This window comes from Loxodonta africana, chromosome 8 (genome assembly GCF_030014295.1).
Source record: "Loxodonta africana isolate mLoxAfr1 chromosome 8, mLoxAfr1.hap2, whole genome shotgun sequence".
Classification (NCBI taxonomy): Eukaryota; Metazoa; Chordata; class Mammalia; order Proboscidea; family Elephantidae; genus Loxodonta; species Loxodonta africana.
In genome coordinates, this window is record NC_087349.1 from 75,344,886 (window position 1) to 75,364,909 (window position 20,024).

General features: G+C 37.1%; 1 protein-coding gene across 1 annotated transcript in view; it reads right to left on the reverse strand.

Moving 5' to 3' along the window:
- The window catches only part of LOC100666244 (diacylglycerol kinase beta), a 456,718-nt gene extending 438,922 nt beyond the window's left edge, over positions 1 to 17,796 (reverse strand). Inside the window, exon 1 of the mRNA XM_064290029.1 lies at positions 16,128 to 17,796. The gene's annotated coding sequence lies outside the window, so the exon portion shown is untranslated. The remainder of the gene's footprint in view (positions 1 to 16,127) is intronic.
- Positions 17,797 to 20,024: the final 2,228 nt, after the last annotated feature.

The window sequence follows — 20,024 nt, forward strand, 5'->3', positions numbered from 1 at the left end:
CAACCCCATGTGACAGAGTAGAACTGCCTCATACTGTTTTCTAGGCAGTAATTTTCACAGATAGCCAGGTCTCTTCTCCCTTGAATGGTTGGTGAGTTTAAACTGCCAACCTTTTGATAACCAGCCAAGTGCTTAACCAGGGCTCCTTCAAGAGTTAAAGTCTGAATACAAAAGATACCCTTTATATTTGTTAATGGAATGGGAATAAGAAAATAAAGTCATTGGTAGACCTAAAGGCAAAGTGAAACTTGAATACAAGTAAAAAGACAGGCAATGTAAAACAGAATGTTTACTGATTCCTCAAATACTTCATTGGTTAGCTCCCTTCATTTTCATCTTTGTATAAAGTAAGAGCCAAACGTTTGAAAGCTGTGACGGCAGAACATGGCTCTGAAATTAATGTTTCAGAGATGGTGGTTAGTGATCCAACTCTCTTATTTAAACAATGATATTTGAAGTACAAATAAATAAGAGTAATGTTTACTGGCCTATCAGAATTTTTCTAAGTTTATTGACTTTGAAAACATTTAGGAAAACTATGTTGCCTGCATACTAGTAGGTATGACATGGATAAAGAGGAACACTACAAATTGTAGGAATTGCAGCTGCTGGGGAGTGTTAACGATCTTATGCAGGAAGTGGCACTGAATCTATGAGGCAGTCCAGTATAGACCTTTTTATATATGACTCTAAGCTGGTCATAGAGTCCCTGGGTAGTGCAAGTGATTAACACACTCGGCTGCAAACTGAAAGGTTGGAGGTCCAATCCACCCAAAGGCACCTCAGAATAAGGGCCTGGCAATTTGCTTCTGAAAAATCAGGCACTGAAAACCCTATGGAGCAAATTCTACTCTAACACACCCAAAATCCAACTCTGACACACGGGGTTGCAATGAGTAGGAATAGACTCGACAGGAACTGGTTTGGTTTCTGGTTTGGAAATCATTCAGAACAAAGTAGTTTGTTCAGGTTCTAACATTGTCAAGAATGAGGTCTAAAATTCAGCTAAGTTTGGCCTTCATTTCAATTTACTGTTATACTAGCAAACAATTCTCGCAAAGGATAAACAAAGGATTAAAAATGCAAGTAAATGCCCGCTGAGGCTTTATTTTCTTCCTCACTAGGCAAGACCCAAGTTAGGTCCCATATATAGGGTGGAAATTTCCCAGTCACCAAAGTATAGAGCCTGAAATTTCTTTTAAACCCTCTGTGTGGGAAGCTGTGTCAGCACTCAAGGGCCAGACCTCTCCACTTTAGTGAAACTCTTGCAACATTACAAATACATACGCTTGTGTTCACTTACTTAGTGTTTCCTCAGACCAATCATACTTTCAGTGCAATAAGCCTGACCATGTGCCACCATAAACTCCAATCAAAAAATCATCTCTATCCCAAAGGAGATGGTTGAAAAAGATTACTCACAGTGCTCTGTCTAGGAAACGGAGAATAAGCATTCCTTGGATAATAACACGTGCCCAATATTTTGCTGACTGTATATCAGAAAGAACAAGTGTCCACTGGAATAAATTAAATATTATATACCTAAAATCTAAGATAGCCCTGGTGGCACAATGGTTAAGTGGTCAGCTGCTAACAAAAGGTCAGTGGTTCAAACCCACCAGCCACTCTATAGGACAAAAGACCTGGAAATCTACTCCTGGAAATATTTTAGCCTAAAAAAGCCTGTGGGGCAGTTCTTTTCTGTCCAATGGGGTCACTATGAGTAGGAATCAATTCTACAGTACATAACAACAACAACAATTAACATTTTGGCCGTCTAAAGCAGAAACTGAAAAGAAAGAATCCTAAATAAAGACATGAAATTCCATTCCAAACTACACAAACAAAAACTGTGGAATTAGTAGAATTGGATATCAGACAGAGGGAACCTTCATCAGACCAAAGCAGACCCTATTTTCAACTCAGACCTATCAAGAAAATAATTTTTCCAAGCTTAAAATTAGCTTTCCAATTTATTTTCCAGTTGGGTCTGAGATAAGTATCGGCTATGAATTGAATTGTGTCCCCCCAAAACATGTGTCAACTTGGCCATGATTCCCAGTATTGTGTGGTTGTCCTCAATTTTGTGATACAATGTAATTATTCTATGCGTTGTAAATCCTAACCTCTATGATGTTAATGAGGCAGGATTAGAAGCAGTTATGTAATGTACGGGGACCCAATCTACAGGATTAGGCTGTATCTTGAGTCACTCTCTTTTGAGATATAAAAGAGAGAAGCTAGCAGAGAGGAAAGGGACCTCATTATTACCAACCAAGAAGAGACAGGGGTAGAGCACATCCTTTGGAGCTGGGGGTCCCTGTGCTAAAAAGCTTCCACACCAGGGGAAGATTGATGACAGGGACCTTTCACACAACGCACAGAGAAAGAGTTCCCCTGGAGCTGGCACCCTGAATTCAGACTTCTAGCCTCCTAAAGCATGAAAGCATAAATTTCAGCTCGTTGAAGCCATCCACTTGTGGTATTTCTGTTATAGCAGCACTAGATAACTAAGTCAATATCATATAGAAATATATAAACCTGTTTCACTGATGTCTAAAACCATTATTAAAGGTGAAATTTTGACCAATGAATTTAAAATTCACGAGTTTACTAGAATTTACCTAATTATAAAATTTAATGGAAATTCCCAATCTCAAAGTCTTCTTTCTTCTAAACTTATTCCATACAGTTTTTATTTCCTTGTCAAGTTATACTTTTAAAAATTCCACAGACAAAATTAATGAGGGCATATACAATATTGTGTTCCAGGCAAAATGACCAAGTATACATTTTTTTTTATGGTCACAGATAACCAGATTTATATTGTTTAGATAAAAATACATAGAAAAGGAATATTAGAAATTCAAATGCTATCGCATTTGCATATATCACTGTATGATCGGTGACACTGCAGATAAATGAAAAATGCACACTCTCGAAGTAGACTCATGTACTCCAATGGATGCAACTATTTGAGAGCAAGATTTGCTCTAAATCATGATTCCCACCTGGAAATGGCTTTATTTCTCTCATTAGGTGATGTTTGCTTCCTTGGGAAGAATAGAGAAAGGTTAGAGCTTTGGGAAAGCAAGAACCTGAGCAAGTAACCACCCACTTCTTAATCAAATCTGGACATTATGATAAAAAGTTCCTATAAGCATTTTTTTCATGTTTCTTTAGTATTTGACGAGGCTAAGAAAAAAATTTTTTTTTTTTTTCTGTTGCCATTGCTACATCATTATTTTAAATGAGACTGAGAAAGCCAAATAGCATTGGGGAAAGTAGACCAGGTTATCTCGTATTCTTCCCACACGAGTGACCTTTTAGCCTTCTGTTTACTTTCTATGAGCTTCGAAGTTTCCATGCTTGTTCTTGTCAAATACTGAAAATAACCCTGATCCTTCCACTCCTTCTATCCAGGTTCATGATCTGAATGCCAATAATTAATTCACAGGATATGTCACAAATAAAGCAAATGCCTATACCTAACTTAAGCTGCTAAGATTAGAGAAATGAAGCTCCAATTACTACACTTGGTCAAGTTAAGAAGAATCTCATTTTCTCAAAAGAGAATAACCTAATGGATGCTTTAGAATGAGTAAATATATTTATTACTGTTAAGTACCAAGGGGGAAAATATGCTAAAGGATTCCATACTTATTCAGAATCAGTATAAACTACACTGAAAAATGAACAAAGAGACATTCAGAAACACTACATTTCAGAGAAAGAAGGAGATGGTCACTTACCTCTCTAGCAGACTACATTAAAGGATAAAAACATTGTTGACCCAGGGAGATGCTTTTATGAGACAATCCATCATCCCCAAACAAGAAAGGGGAATTATTACGGTTCACTTATTTATTCACTTTTTTTTAGGTATCTGGTCTTTGTCGGGTAGTTCTAAGCACTGGGAAGAACAGAGAACCAGAGAAACAATAAGAGTGAAAGTAAGGTGAGGAAGTGGCATTGACTGAAGGGGAGCTTGATGTAGCTTATTGTCAGTGGTTAAGAGCTTGGCTGCTAACCAACAGGTCAGCATTAGACTCTACCAGCCACTCCTTGGAAACCATAGGGGGCAGTTCTACTCTGTCCATACCTGGTCACAGTATTGACTTGATGAAAAAAAATTTTTTTTAATTGTCAAAGGAACATTGGATTGGAAGAAAAGAGAGTCGCAATAGACATTCTTGAAGGGACAAAGGTGGGACATGTTATGAAACTTTGCCTAAAAGCAAGGAATACAGAGATGGTGGGGGCGATGGGGAATAGGATTTAAACAGTTGTGATGCTAATATTTTTTAATTAAAATTTGAATTTAATTTAAATGTTTAGGTATTAATATAATAAATAAAAATTAGTGAAAAAAGAGAAGTTCAAGTTACTTAAATCTCTCTTTTCTTAAGAAAATATCATGGGCATGTGTGGTAGGGCTTTTGAGAAGGTTGCTGTGGAGATTGGAAAGGGAAACAAAACATAGACACTTAGAAGAATTACCCGGGTCATGCTGAGGTGGGAGAACACAAATTTATTATGACATCAGTTTTCATGGCTTTGTGATTTTCAATAGCACTCAACGCTCAAGTGAAAAAGTTAAGCCAGATTGCTCATTTGAGAAAGGGTGAGGATTTTGCCAGATGTAAAATGGAAGGAAAAGAGTGCAGGGAAATGAAGATTTGGGTAAGAGAATTTTTTAAGTTGTGTATTAGGTCTTACCTGGATTGGAAGCACTGGGTGGAAGGGTTTGGGGCAAAGTGAGAAAATGTTCACTTTGAGAAAACGAGGTGTGTCATTGTAGTGAAGGTTTGTGGGAGGGACAGAGAAAAATATAAGTGTTGTGTTGAATTTCTGGATTGCAAAAGTGAGCAGTTCCAGGTAACAACAAGATCCACAATGGAGTCATTAACCAATGGTTAATGTGGACTAGAGAGAAATGTCAATGCAGGTAAGGTGGTTCAGGAATTTCAATCGCAGGTATCAACTGAATTCCCAACATATACATTTTAACCAATCAAAATGAGGACAGGAAATATACATGAAAGGAAAATTCTTATCAAGATTTCTAGATCTGAAGGAGTAATAAAGAAGACAAAAAGGAGCCCTGGTAGTTAGCGTTTGGCAGCTAACCGAAAGGTTGTCAGTTCAAACCTACTCAGTGGTTCTGCAGGATAAAGACCTGGTGATCTGCTTTCATAAAGATGACATCCAAGAAAACTTTATGGGACAGTTCTACTCTGTTACATGAGATCACTATGAGCCAAAATTGACTCAAAGGCACCTAAAAAAAAAATTCACATAAAAAGGACTATAGGGTCGCTGAGTCGAAATCGACTTGATGGCAGTGGGTGTGTAGTGGTATATAGCTGATACTGAGGGGTAGATGATGTTATTACATATAAAAGGCAAAGCAAGATAAAACAATGCATCTTGGATAAACTCTATACGTTTCTGCACCAACTCTTAAGCAAGGGGAGAGAGTTATAGTAAGTTGGTATCATTCTAAATTCATGAGCATCTATTCAAATGGTCGCCCAGCATCTCCATGGTCCTCGTATATGTCTCTAGTCAATAACCCCTCTTACCTTGTCTAAGAGCTATTCAAACTTTTCCTGCCTTGTCCAAACCCTACAAAGAAAAATTCAATAGCAGAAATTTCTCACTACAAAATCTACCCACCTACTCAGATTGGTCATTTCTCTGCTTCCTTCTCTCCTTTTTCTTTACACAGGGTGTTCCTCCCTGTCAAAGTCAACCCATACCCCATGTGTCTTGTATCCTATCCAATCCCACGTTCTAAGGTATCAGTCAGGCATTCTTTTTCATTTCTATTTTTTAATCACTCTCTTTGAAATTCTCATAGATATTTAAAACATTCAAAACACTCCTATTTTAAAAAACAAAACATTCTCTCAAACCTCTATTATTTCCCAGAAATAACTCTACTTTCCTTCAAATCTTCATGGACAAAATTTTTGAATGAATAGCTCTTTCTACATTTTCCAAGCTACTTCTCACCCCTTAACACTTCCTCATCTAGGTTTCATCCTCATCACTCCAGAAATAAAGCTTTAGCTAAGAGCATCAGTGATCTCCCTGGATTCAAATCCAATTGGGATGTAATATAACGCTTTTTCAAACTCAGTAACATTCGGCACTGATGGTTACTTTGTCCTTCCCATAGAGTGTTTTTCCCTGGCCCTTGGAATGCCACATATTTCTGTTGTTGGTGTTTTTCTTCCCATACGACAATTCATTTTCATTCTTGGTGATCTAATCTACTCCAGAATACTCTAAAAATATTAGAATTAGTCAGATTTTTCCTTAGAATTATCTTCTTTCTTGCTCTATATTCTTTTCCCAGAGATTCTTATCTACCCCCAAACACTTCACGTAGCACTGATACCAGAAAATTTATGTATCTTTTTCCCAGTTTACTGCTCTTATCTCTTTACTCATATACTCAATTTTTCACTCAAGAGTTATGTTCAGGTGAATGAAAGGAGTACTGGTTTTCACATGAAGGTAATACAAAAACGATCTCAGATATACCTTTGTAAATGCTTTTATTGTCCTTTTTTGTTTGCTTGTTTTTTGAGTAAATTGCTATTCTTCCCTAAAGACCCAACTCAAGTTCTAAATTATATGTGATTAATTCCTTAGTCTCTTGCTCCCCTCATCTTTTATAGCAACATGTACCAGCCACTATCACTGCCCATAGGCCTTGAAATTATAATTTCTGATTCTATGCATCTTCCTTCCACACCCAATTCAGAAGCTCCTCAATGTCAGGCACAGGTTCTGTTCATTTTCTTCCCAGCACCTACTACAGCGTCTGATGGTAACTGCTCAAATTTTTTTAAATTAGTAATTAAATGCCAATAGGCCAGCACTTCCGAAGCTGTCTTTTGAGGAGATATTAATAGATGCTTCCAGAGAGAGAGATTCTGTGGCTCAAGTCAGAGAAGTTTGTACTACATCCCAATTCAAGAGATACCAACACACGTTGCACTTAAAGGACTTTTTTATAAACTTTCCTAGACTAAAAAGGAAAACAATTTAACTTTATTTAATGTATAAATAAGGAAAGGTTTACTTCTCTTCCTTCTTTTGGTATTTTTTAACATGGTAACATGTTTTTTCCTTATCTCTTAACAGCTTGGACTTTAACTCATTAGCAGCAGCAAAACAAATGTTAAGTTATGGCAGATTCTCCTTTATCTAAGATATTCACAGAAGGTAAGATGCAGTTGCTAACTCCTTCTGTTTAACTTTGATGCTTCTTAGTGCTTCTTAGTGGAGGGAAATTTTGATCACCAGAGAACAACCATACTATTAACCTATACACGAAATCTAAAGATTTTTATTTTCTTTTTTTAACAAATTACTAATTTCAAGAATTCAATTACATTGCATACCATAAATAGGAATGTTATTACCTCCACACTGAAGATACTGTTTTCTTTTTCTTTTTTTTTTGGGTGCTCTTATAAAGATAATACAGTTACCAAGCACCTAATGTACCACTAAGCAGTTATTCAGGTAGTTCGGACGATAAATATGAGTCGGAATCGACTCGATGGCGCTGGGTGGGTGCTGTGTGTGGTGGACGATAAAAGCATTGATAGCACCAAAACAAAAATTTCCACGTGAAGCTCAAAATATCTTAGTACTTAGCTTTCAGAATATGCTGTATAGTAGTTTGGATAGAATAAATTTAAAATCATGGAACCAAACAAAACAATGGGTCTCCACTGAATTGCTTTCATGCTATGCTTTCTTCAACATGTGACAGGGAAGGGAACTTTATCTGCCAAAAAGAAAGTTCTGACATATGCTGTGGCAAACAACATTATGTAACAATAGAGCACCCATCCTAGTAATCAGAACTCTTATTAAGAACAACAGGACAGCTAAGTGACTCATAAGCTTGTGTGTTCTTTCTCGATTCTAATAATTGGGGATAAGTGCAGGGAAGTTACAAGTTGTTTATGTGCAGCCCAAAATGACAGGCAGAAGTTAGTAAGCAACATTAAGTGCTTGCATTTTCCTCATCTTCAATAGCTTCCTCAAGCTGAATAACCTTATAATATAAAAGTAAAGGTAAAGGCAAAGTGGGAGCAATGTTTTTGACTGAATGAAAATGTTTCGCTCAACAATTCTAAAATTCTAATTCACCATAAGTTCATCTGTCTTGGTCCTACGGATTACTTCGGGTGTATGTGCCTCTTATAGTCACTGTCAACAGGACAGACCTGCTCTATTGTGAAGACAGTAAGAAACAATTCTGCCATGGTCAGGTATTTGAAAATAGTGTGTGGGGTGGGGGAATAGATTCCTATGAGTCTTAAAACTAGCTTATTCCCAAGTAAATAGCATCTCCTGTTCTCCTCTATCTCAACTCTTTGGTTCTTTCGTTTTAGCACTTCTACAACAAAAATAACAGTAAAGCATGTACTTGTTTCCTTAAGTGTGTTTGTTTCTGTCTTGCTTCTTTCACTGAAGTGTAACTTGCTAGTGTAGGAACTTGTCTGTTATTGTTATTCTTCCTTCCCAGAGCCTGGCACAGTGCCTGATATACAGTAGCCCATCAATGACTGAAGGATGAAATAGGGTCATGGTGTTAGTAGTTCTGTTTCTAAAAGTGATAGTTTTAATATCTACATCTACTTATATGAACCTTAAACTTCCCGGAAGTAGTTGAGTGCTCTTTACGACCTCCAAAATATACCCCAAGGAAGGCATGGCAAGGGAGAACTCCTTAGTCCTTATTTCTTTTTATTAAGGAATAAGCAAAGTGATTCCTTGGTCAGAAGCCCAAGCAGAAACACTTCCTTACATCTACTGCCTCAGCAAAACAAGTTGCTGAATAAACTACAAACTCATCTTTTCTGCTTAAAATTCTGTTTTCAGGTCAAGGATGCTGTAATATTTTTCCACAGTGCCTCTATTTCTTCCCTCTTTCAAGTTCGTATAATTCATAGGGATTTGATCTAGGTAGTAATAGTTTTCCTCACATAAGAGGTCATGTCCTCCCAGTATGCTGCAATACAGATAGTAGAGTAGTCAATATCGAGTAAAACAGAATATAACTTTTTATATTAAATGGATGATAGCTATGACCATGTTTTAAGAAATCAGAGAAGTAAAAATGAAAGTCTCTTCATGGCGTTAGGTAAGGGGAAGTGAATTAAAATGTCTGAGGGTTGATCCTATGTCAGCCACGCTCTGGCATGGTTTACATGTGTTATCTAACTAACCTATGTTAACAGTTACTCCATTTTATAAATAAAAATGAAAATAATAAATAAAGAAGACCTTAAAAAGTGTTAATATTAACATTTAATAGATTTTATGAGCTTCATTAAATATTTTTAATAATACAACATTAAAATAAGGATTTTTGCATTTAGATTTTATTTAAGACATTTTCTTTGATATCGATCTTCTGCTGTTTATCTGAGACATTTTGAGTAAATAAGAAACACTAACATTTTTGAGTTTATTCTGTGCATTCAGTTCTAAGTTCCATTGTACATAACTAAATTATGTAATTCTATGAAGTAGACTCATATTCCATTGCTTTTATTATTCCTGTTTTATATCAAGAAAGCTAAAGCATAGAATTTAAGTTACTTGCTCAAAGTCACCCAGCTAGTAAGGATTTGAGCCCAGGTAGTTTGCATGAGATTAAATTCTTAACCCTATACTACAGTGCCCAGGAAGCGAATGATGAAATTCAAATAAGCATCTTTGCATATTGAGAATTTATACATGGAGTCTGCTTCTCCACACCCTCAGTCACAACTTATCTCGTGAAGAATCAAAATATGATTATCACCTGGGATTCTTTAAAGGAAAAAAGTACATTAAAAAGGAAGGCCCTGCTGCCTCCCTGGGCTGGAGCAACTTCCTCCTGAGATTACTGCTAATGGAGCTCCAAGGAAACTTTAAATAGCTACCACACTTCTCACCCTATCTATCCCCTGCTTATACTTGCTTATTTAATAACTGATCCATGGGGATTAGATAGAGAATAAAATAGATTAATTTGAGCTAAGATGATAAATTAAAAAAAAAAATATTGTAATTACAAAGCCATATGTGCTATCCAGTACATATTACAATATTACATAATGAAATAAATTCATGAAATCAGGAAAGAGTAGAATCCAAATTATCACATAAACTGAAAAAGCTTCTTTGAGAGAGGGGGGTATTAAGGATTGATTTTTCCAACATTATCAATTATCTCATTTTTCTCTAGTGGTATTCAAGTATCAAATGTCTGCTCACAGATATGACTCACTACTCATCAATTATGACAGAATCAAAATCTTCCAAGGTTTTTTTTTTTTTTTCCCCCCTCAAAGGAGACAAGAGTTTGAGAAATAATAAAATGCACAATTTTACAACTTAATTCTATTGTCCCACAAGAACAAAAAAATCTTTGGTTAACCACTTAATCTAAAATTTGGTTTTTATTTTCCCTCCTAAAGTTACATTAGTAACTTGAAACTGGAAATTAGGTATCATTAAAATTTTTAATCTTGTTGATCTGGAAATAAATATATCCATCATATTCCAAAAAATTAGTTCCCTGTAAAGTCCCCGAGTGGAGCAAATGGTTGACCTTTGGCTACTAACAGAAAGGTTGGCAGTTGGAATCCACTCAGCAGCACAGTGGAAGATAGGCCCGGTGATTTACTTACATAAGATTACAGCCATTGAAAACCCTGTGGAGTACACTTCTACTCCAATGCACATGGGTCAGTCACCATGAGTGGGAACTGGCTCTACGGCAACAGGTTTTGTTAATATTTTAAAAATGTAACACTACAAAGAGAGTAGTAAATGTATTTTGAATAATTTTATTCTATCACGAATTCTACTTATTAAAAGATATTCTCTGGTTCAATCCTTATAACTCGCATTTGAAAGACCATTCTCTGGTGAAGTGGTAAAGGCTACATATTATAGCATTGAGGCTACCTATCTCTTCAGGGGTCTGAATTAAAGCCTTGAATTCAGTCCATTAAAACTAGTGTTGATTGAGCTTCCAACATCATATTAGATGCTATGCTGAACACTAAAGTCCAATGACAAACAAGGCTTGATCTCTGTCCTCAATATAAAAAACATAATTTCAACTCTCCATGACATATTCAATACTAAGGACAAGCCCAAGTTTCAGTGCAACTACAAAGGACAGTGGTCAGGATCTAAATACCAAAAAAAAAAAAAAAAAAATAGGATCCTCAAAATACATAATGCCAGAGTAAAAGCTTAAGGGATAAAGACTAATAATCAGGTGAAAAACATTAGAGTGGAGTGAGGACAGAGGAATTTGGGTGTCAGGAAAAATATTACAGATAGGCAGGTGTTAGAAGAGACAAAAAAAACAAACAAAACCAAACCCGTTGCCGTCGAGTCGATTCCGACTCATAGCAACTCTATAGGACAGTAAAACTACCCCACAGAGTTTCCAAAGAGCACCTGGTGGATTCAAACTGCTGACCTTTTGGTTAGCAAGTGTAGCTCTTAACCACTATGCCACCAGGCTTTCTAAGAAGAGACAAATGAGGTGTGAAATAGCATGAAATGTTGAGAGTCAGAAGCCATTGGTAGTTAATAGTGATCTTAGCATCCTTTGGTTAAAAGCACAGGCTCTGGAGCCAGCTTGTGTGGGTTTAAACCCTAGTTCTACTCCTACTAGTTTGTAAGTGTGGGCAAGTCACTTAGCCCTTTCTGCCTCAGTTTACTCTTTTCTAAATTGGATAAGGATAATAGTATGGCTGATAAGGGTACTGTCAATATTAAATGTGCTAATTTAGGCAAAATGCTTCTTACAGCAATTGGCATGTAGTAAGCACTCAATAAAAGTTTCTGCCAACACTTTTGAGTTGCAAGATGAAAAGAGCCAATGGTCAGGAGAACCAGTTTTGTATTTTGAGCACCACATTTAACAATCAACCCTCTAATCTAATGCTATTCTTAACCCTAACCACCAGCGTCACAAATAGCCAACAATGTGAATGGATTTACAAAGCTTCATCACCATATAGCTATCTGACAATAGCTCGGTAGCATCAACTTTGCTTATGGAGTATATTTATTTATTCTCAGATTTGGAAGTAACAGCTTTTGTGTTCCTTGGAGTTGTAGAGATTGGCATATTTCCAATAAAAAATAACTAAGTCAAGAACAGTGAGTTTCAAATTTACAATGCAATACAGATTTCTTGTTAACAGGCAAATTCTTCATTTCAAATTGTTGACTCAGATAATACTTTTTAAAAATTCAGCTGTTTAAATATAGCATGCTGAGAAAGACCAATCCAAAAATATTGTTTGGCTCTACGCCCATAACATTTTCATTTTATTCTCTTAATGTCTGTCTTCTGTGTTAAGAAGACAAGTGACAGTAATCATGTTAGCCTCCATAGCAAGTCAAATTGTACCTACATGAACCATTTTGTTTTCATCTTTACTAGTTAAGGATGGCCTTTAACTTCCTGGCAAATTTTCCAAAAATGATTATGCAAGAACTAGTGACATTTCCTTGCACTGTTGCACCACTTCACTCATCCTCTGGCCTTTCTATCCCATTTTCCTTTGAATCTTTTTTTTTTTTTTTTGTCTTTAAAAAAAATGTAGGTAAAGAAGATTATCTAACAACAAGCATAATTTATTTTTTACAATCAGACCATACCTCTAGTAAAGAGATGTTTTGAGTCTGTGCTTTATCTGTGAGTTTAAAAATCTCTACCCAACACATATCCCAAAAAGTTAGTTTTTTACAAAGTCCCTTGGGACACAGAATCTGGACAAATTCTTATCCCAATCTCTTTTGGAGCCATGGCTTTTGGAGCCTCCAACTCCTCTCCTCTGGTTTAATTTTATCATCTTACCTTCTGGCAAAGGATTCCCAGTTTCATTCCAACTCTTTGTGGAGCCAGAGAAGAACACTGATATTAGAATCACTAGTATGCCAAGTATGGATCTGAGGTCAGTTTAGGTTCCTCAGGTAGGTACGATCTTGAATATCAACAGAGCAGGAAGCTCTCTCTTGGCTGGTATGATTTCTCCAGCATACCCCATCTACTCCATCCACAAAACAATAAGCTCACCCCATCTGATCCACAGTGAGTACCATTTTAATAAAACGAAGTGGTCAAGTGATTAAGAGAGTTAGTCACACCTAAGAGCTAATCCTTAACATTTACTAAACATGTTGTTTTAATAAATTTACTTATTCTTTCTGGGCCTGAGTTTCTTGTAAATGGGAGATAAAACTATCTCCCTCAGGTAGATGTTACGCAATAAATGAGAAGACACATTCAAAGTGCTTGACCCAGTGCCTGCCATTACTACACTTACAATAACTGGCAACTACTCGTTCACTATGTGGTAAGTAAATCATACATGCAAACAGTCCTGGGAGCTGTCAATGAGTTGAACATTCTTTGTAGTCAACATCGAAGAGTGAACAAGTACATGGGACTCTTACCTGACGTCAGATTCTGTGCTGGTACTTTACAAGAGAGAAAACGACACATATGGGAGCATAATAGGGAGAGGTTTCTTCCAATTAAAAATTTTTACCTGTAGCTTGCTTGGGAAGATTCTGCTAGGCTAGAGGTATTACTCATAAAAATACTACAACAGTACTATGTATATATAAATAATGTTCTGGTACTGAGGCCAGCCAGGAGAAGAAGCATCCAGGAAAATAAATTCTTAAAATGTCATTTCAAGCCGATGTATCACATCATAGTCATTATTAGTGGGGCAGAATTAGATTGGGGGACAATCAGCCATCTCTTTGTCTGGTTTGTCTGGTTACAACCCTTCCTTCTTTCAATACCGGGCAAGGAAAAGCATGAGTCATAGTATACTTGCTTAGTTTACTGTTCCAGAATATTTTACCAAAGGCTTTAACCTTAAAATCATTGTTTTATTTCAAAAGTGGTTTTGACAATCATCTTCCCAGGCATGACGTGAGGCTTGTTTACCAGTAGGACAACCCAAATATGAAGCACAAGTATTGCCACAACTCTACCTACCTAAGTTTGTATCTTCAAAGAAATTTTGACTTCTCCACATCGGTACTAATCAGTCTGATTTCCGTTCTCTTTAGCTAAGTACCTAAGGTTCAGGTATTAGAGTATCAGGGGACTACATAAAAACTCATGCCAACCATATTCTTACAGATGTTTCCTTTTCTTCTTTATTGCTGTCTAAAATTTTGAACCACTTTTACATACATAATATTACAAAAATATTTCTTCTGGATTATGTTTTACTCAGTGATTCACAAAGTCACATGTAGATGTTATACACAGAGAAATTATGTGTGTGCCGAATGGGCTGCCTATAACAACTTGGGTACTCTGACAATGCCGAACTATTAACTCAGCCTTTACATCTGGACAGCCCCAAAATGAGCAGCAAATTAGGCAAATTAATTCAAGGTACATTCTAGGCATACTTTATTTTTAATATGAAAATGAAGTTTAGGTGGATTAGTAAAAGAAAAACACAGTTTAAAACTGAAATAACGGAAAAGAAAGTGGTCTTCAGTTTCCTCTTTTTTCATGAAGGAAGATTTCAGAATTACTTTGCTTTTGTGGTAGTTATTTCATAAATTTTGATTCCTCCTTACCCTATAGGGAGGAGCCCTGGTGGCATAGTAGTTGAAGCACCAGGCTGATGTCCAGCCTGGTTCCACCCCACCAACCTCACCATGGGAGAAAGATGTGGCAATCTGTTTCCCTAAAGATTTACAGCCTTGTAAACTTTTTTTTTTTTTTTTTTAAACTCAATAGGGCAGTTCTACTCTGTCCTACAGGGCCACTATGATTCGGAATTGACTTGATGGCATTGTTTTTTTGTTCGGTTTCCTTTTTTTATCCTATAACATTTATGGTTAATGGAAGTGTCCAACTTAAATTCCTGGATTCTGCTTTTGGTGACCTCTGTTTTTTCATTAATCTTTCTTTAAGGAAAATATAGTAACACTGTAATTTCTCCAGTGATTCTGCAACTAAGTCTAACATTTTTATGTAACCTATTTTTTTTTTTTTTAATTCTTTCTACTTGAGGGGTTCCTTTTATTTTTCCTTCCCCTCCCCTTTAAAAATACACGGTCAGTAGAAAAGAGAATCTAGTTAAATACCCCAACATTTTTAGATTAATTCTTTCTGGTTTCCATTCTAGAAAAGACCTTTCATGTTTTGCCTGCATTCCCATTTATTTGGTCATTTGCTTTACAATGGGCTGACCCTTGCTGTCCTCTTTTTACCCCCTTTTGAAAGAGTTGGTTATCTGCAATCTGAGCAACCAGTTGAAGTAGTTTTTAAAAAGTTTTTAAGCCTTATTTTTCTGCCAGTAAACACAAAGCCACTTGGTTTCTAAGTATAAAGTCATCTATGTAAAAATCACTGCTCTGAAATCACATGAAAGAGACTATTAATCAAAAAAAAAAAAAAAGTTATTTTAGTAGTAAACTGAGGGAACCCTCCATGTCCCACCCACTAAAGAGTATTTCAATGTTTATCATATCATCAGTGTCACCTAGGCTGTTGCCTAGCAGTTATCCAGGGAGCTACTTCACATCTTATTTTCATTGAATATGGTAAATCAAAGAAGTGTTTTGTTTGTTTGCTTGTTTGTTTTACAGATTAGGAATAAATCTGGAATGAAACTTGTAACAATTAACTGGGAGACTTTGAAAGTCTTAGCCAGCCTCTTTACACATTTTCTTTGAAAAAACAATTAGAAAACAAGCTGCCATCTCACCAGTAACTTTCAGGAGACCATTCCTGCAATGAAATCTAGAACCTATTTACCAGGTTTGTTTCAGAAAATCACAATGGACAGGGCGCTTTCTGCTTCCCTAACTAACAGGAGGTATCCGTGCGAATAACTAAGAGTAACCCGACTAGAGCACAACTACGACAGGAGTCAGGGAGACAGCCCGATTTAACATCTCATGGAGAATTCAAAGGTTCACTCCTGAAAGCTAGGCTTTCCTAACTTTCCTCGCCATTTCTTCTCAGCGTCCCTTCCCCCACACCACATACCCAGAAGCCACTCAAATTGCTCTCCGGGTCGAGTTTAACTTACTGCAGTGTGATGCAGGTGAAGGCTGGGTGCATCTCTGAAGCGAGAGCAACTGCTTTTCCGGAGAGGCACTGGGACCAGCCAGCTCAGGATCCCTTCCAATTCACACGCTCTCCGCTCAGTAAGGCTGGCTCGCAGCTCGGCTTCCCCCGAGGAGTGGAGCTTCAAGAACTCTGCTCACAGCATCTCCTCCTCCCTACTTCCACCCCCTTCCAGAACACACGGCCCATCCTAAATAGTGTCTGAGAGATGGAAATCTACTTCCAGTGAACAACACAGGCAGCCTGCAGTCCGCCAGACCCTGATAATTTGCAACTCAAAAACCACGGAGGCTGAAGGACGGGGGTTTCCGGAGGCTGAAAGTCATCTTTGGCACCCCCCTTCCCCACCTCTTACTCCTCCCACATCACCGCCCCTCACCCTTCAACCGCGGCCACCTCCAGTTTCTCACTGAAGCTAGGTATCACAAATGATTGTTTTTCTCAATACCAATAAGCATCAAAAGGAAACTGAATTTGTCAGAGATTAAATACCTGTTGTCCATGACATCAGTCACTGTCACCTCTCTTAATCCTTGATTTGTATGAAGATGCGTTGATATTGGAAGTGTGTGAGTGTGTGTGGTGAGGGGGAGGCAATTTGCAAGGCTGCAAGCAACAGCCCTGCCTATCTCTGGCTGCAGCTTCTACAGCTGCTATTGCTACTACTGCTGTTGGAGCTCAGGGAAAAATGAGACAGAGAGACAGTGCTTTACAGCTATTTAACTGCTGGTCCAGTTATAAGACAGGGGAGGAGACTGTGCAGGTACGGGTGACTGTTCTTGAGACATAAAGCTTGAATGGTTGTGATTACTACCACGCAGGATGTATTTCCCCTCTAACCGGAAACCTGGTATCTATCTTCCCCTCTCTCTTCTACTAACTTTAGTCTTTGATGGGTTATTGTTTAGCCACCACCTGCGTAACCCACTTCTAGCAATTGTCACAGTTGCACACTCTATTGCTATACTCCAAGCTGGTAACCTGAGAGTCAGGTGGCTGGAGGATGGAAGAGGATAATGTAGGAAGGGAAGGGGGAAAGCAGTTGAATCTAAAAATGTGTGACCAAAGATTTACAAATGAGCCAAGGCACAGCTGAAAATGATCTTTTTGAGCCATGTGTGTAAAGTAATTCACTGGGTAATAAAAAAATGTAAGCTGGTCAATAATGGTGTCTATTTGATACAAAGTATGCTGAACCAGATAGTTATTAGAGAGTCTGTTTACCAGTTTAGATGCAGGGTATCTTGATATACACGTCCCTTGGTGGCTCTCAGCTTCCCCACACACCCACTGTGATTTCAATGCATTAACATCTCTGACAGCTAACAACTCTGGTAAAACCTACTGGTTTCTGATGTCTATGGACTCTCCCTCTCTCTGCTTATTGGTTGCTCATTCTCTGCCCTCATTTTTCTCCAGTATATTCTCATATAAGGAAATTTTCAACAGAACCGAGAAGTTACAGAGGTTCTCAAAGCCCCAAAAGACTGTAGTGATACTGCTTCTTAATAATTTAATTTTCTTCAGCAATAGTTTGTCATCACGTTCTTGTTCTGAAAGAGATTGGATAGTAATGAACAACCCCTCCTAATTCTCTCTCTCTCTCTCACACACACACACACACACACACAATTTCATTGAATAGTACTATTAATCCACTTTCTGCTTTAAGTTGGCTGAGCTAAAATTAAACTTAGTTCATTTTAATTTTATTTAGAAAACACACCTATAATCATATCTGTCTTGCTCTGAGTGCTTTTCATATTGGCCATATATTTTCCCAGTTGTTAGGGCTTTCAAATAAGGATTAAATTGGGCAAATGAGAAGGCAAAAAGAAGATAAAAAAAAAAAAAAGAAGAAGATACCCCCTGGAAATTTAATAAAGGGCCCAGAAGGAGGAAAGGAACCCAAAAGGATTAAATAATACATCTTCTCCTGATCTATTTATATTAGAAAATCACCACTTTTACCTAAACAAAGGCTAATGTGCAAAAAAAAAAAATTTTTTTTAAAGCATTTAACAAGTATCCAGTAAATGTCAATTTACCAAAACCAACCTAACTACAATTGTAACAGAAAATATCATAGGTTAAAAGTGTGTTAAAAACAAACATACAGTATGCTAAATGAAAAGAATATCCAGAATTTTTTAAATGTCAAAATCTGAATAAAGCATCATATGAAATAACCATATATTTTATAACACTAATATTATTTTCATTTGGTTATCTTAAAATGCTACTATATAAAATACTTGGGGCAAAGGTGGTTCACTGGTAAAACTCTCACCTTCCCTGCAGGGCACCCAGCTTCAATTCCCAGCCAATACACCTCACGTGCAGCCACCGCCTGTCAGTCTGTTGCAATGATGCTGAACAGGTTTCAGAGGAGCTTCCAGACTAAGATGGACTAGGAAGAATATCTGGCAATACACTTCCAAAAATCAATCAATGATGATGGGAAAGGCAATATTAAATAAGGACGAAGTCATCACAACTTGACCAAGGTAAATGATGACACTAAGATGTACACGAGAAGAAGGAATGGTTTTGCAAATGCTATAACAACTTTGCAAAAACAGTAATAACAACTAAAAAATACATGTGTGGTTACACAGATAGAAACGTATGCATATATATGTATAGGAAGGCACATATGAATATGGAGATGTGCATGAATAGGTGTGTCTGTACACATATGTATATACATGATTATGTATGCTGCATATATATTTATATATAAAGTACAGCACATAGGGGCACAGTTACAAATACTTCCTAGACATAACCAAACACCTCATGGGATTGGTTTACTGGGTTTGAGGACTCAGGACCCTAGTCTTGTGGGGCAACTTGGTCATTGGCACAATATAGTTCATAAAAGTAATGATAATCCTAGCTTGGTGAGTAGCTTCTGGGGTCTTAAAAGCTTGCAAGTAGCCATCTAAGATACTGCTATTGGTCTCTACTTGTCTGGAGCAAAAGAGAAAGAAGGAAACAAAAGATAAAAGGAGAAATTAGTCTACAAGACTAATAGTCTACTCTAACGATGGCATCACGTACCTTGAAACCAGAAGAACCAGATATTGCTCTGCTACCACTACCAACTGTTCTCACCAAGGACACAGTAGATGGTCCTGGAGAGAATGGGAGCAAAATGTAGAACAAAACTCAAATTCCTAAACATAGGCCAGACTTATTGGACTGGCAGAAATTAGGGGAATCCCTGACTATCGCCCGGGATACCCTTTAAACTTGGAACTCAAACCACTCCCAGAGGTCACCTTTCAGCCAAATGACAGATTGGCTCATAAAATAAATAATGTCAGGCCTGATCAATGTGTTCCTCTAAAAACTCATCTAAGTGAAATCAAATGATAAGTATTAACCCTAGACAAAAGATGAGAAGGTAAGGCAGACAGGGAAGCTAGATTAATGGAAACAGAACAACTAGAATGGAAATAATGAGAATGCTAATAACATTGTGAAAAGTGTAACCAATGTTAATGAACAATATGTATATAAAAAAATTTTTTTTAACAGAAATGGTTAAATGGGAGCCTAATTAGCTGTGTAAACTTTCACCAGAACCACAATAAAATATATATTTTTTAAAATCAGCCAATGAATACCCTGTGGATCCCAATGGTCTAATCTGCAACCAATCACGGATATGGCGCACGATCAAACAGCATTTTATTCCATTGAACATGGAGTCACCATGAGTTGGGTGAACTCAAAGACAATTAATAATAATAGTAATGATAACATAAAGTACTATTAATATTTTTAAAACTGTGAAGAGTAAATACACATTTTCATATTTAGTATACAGTGCAATGTAAGGAAGTAGGTAAAT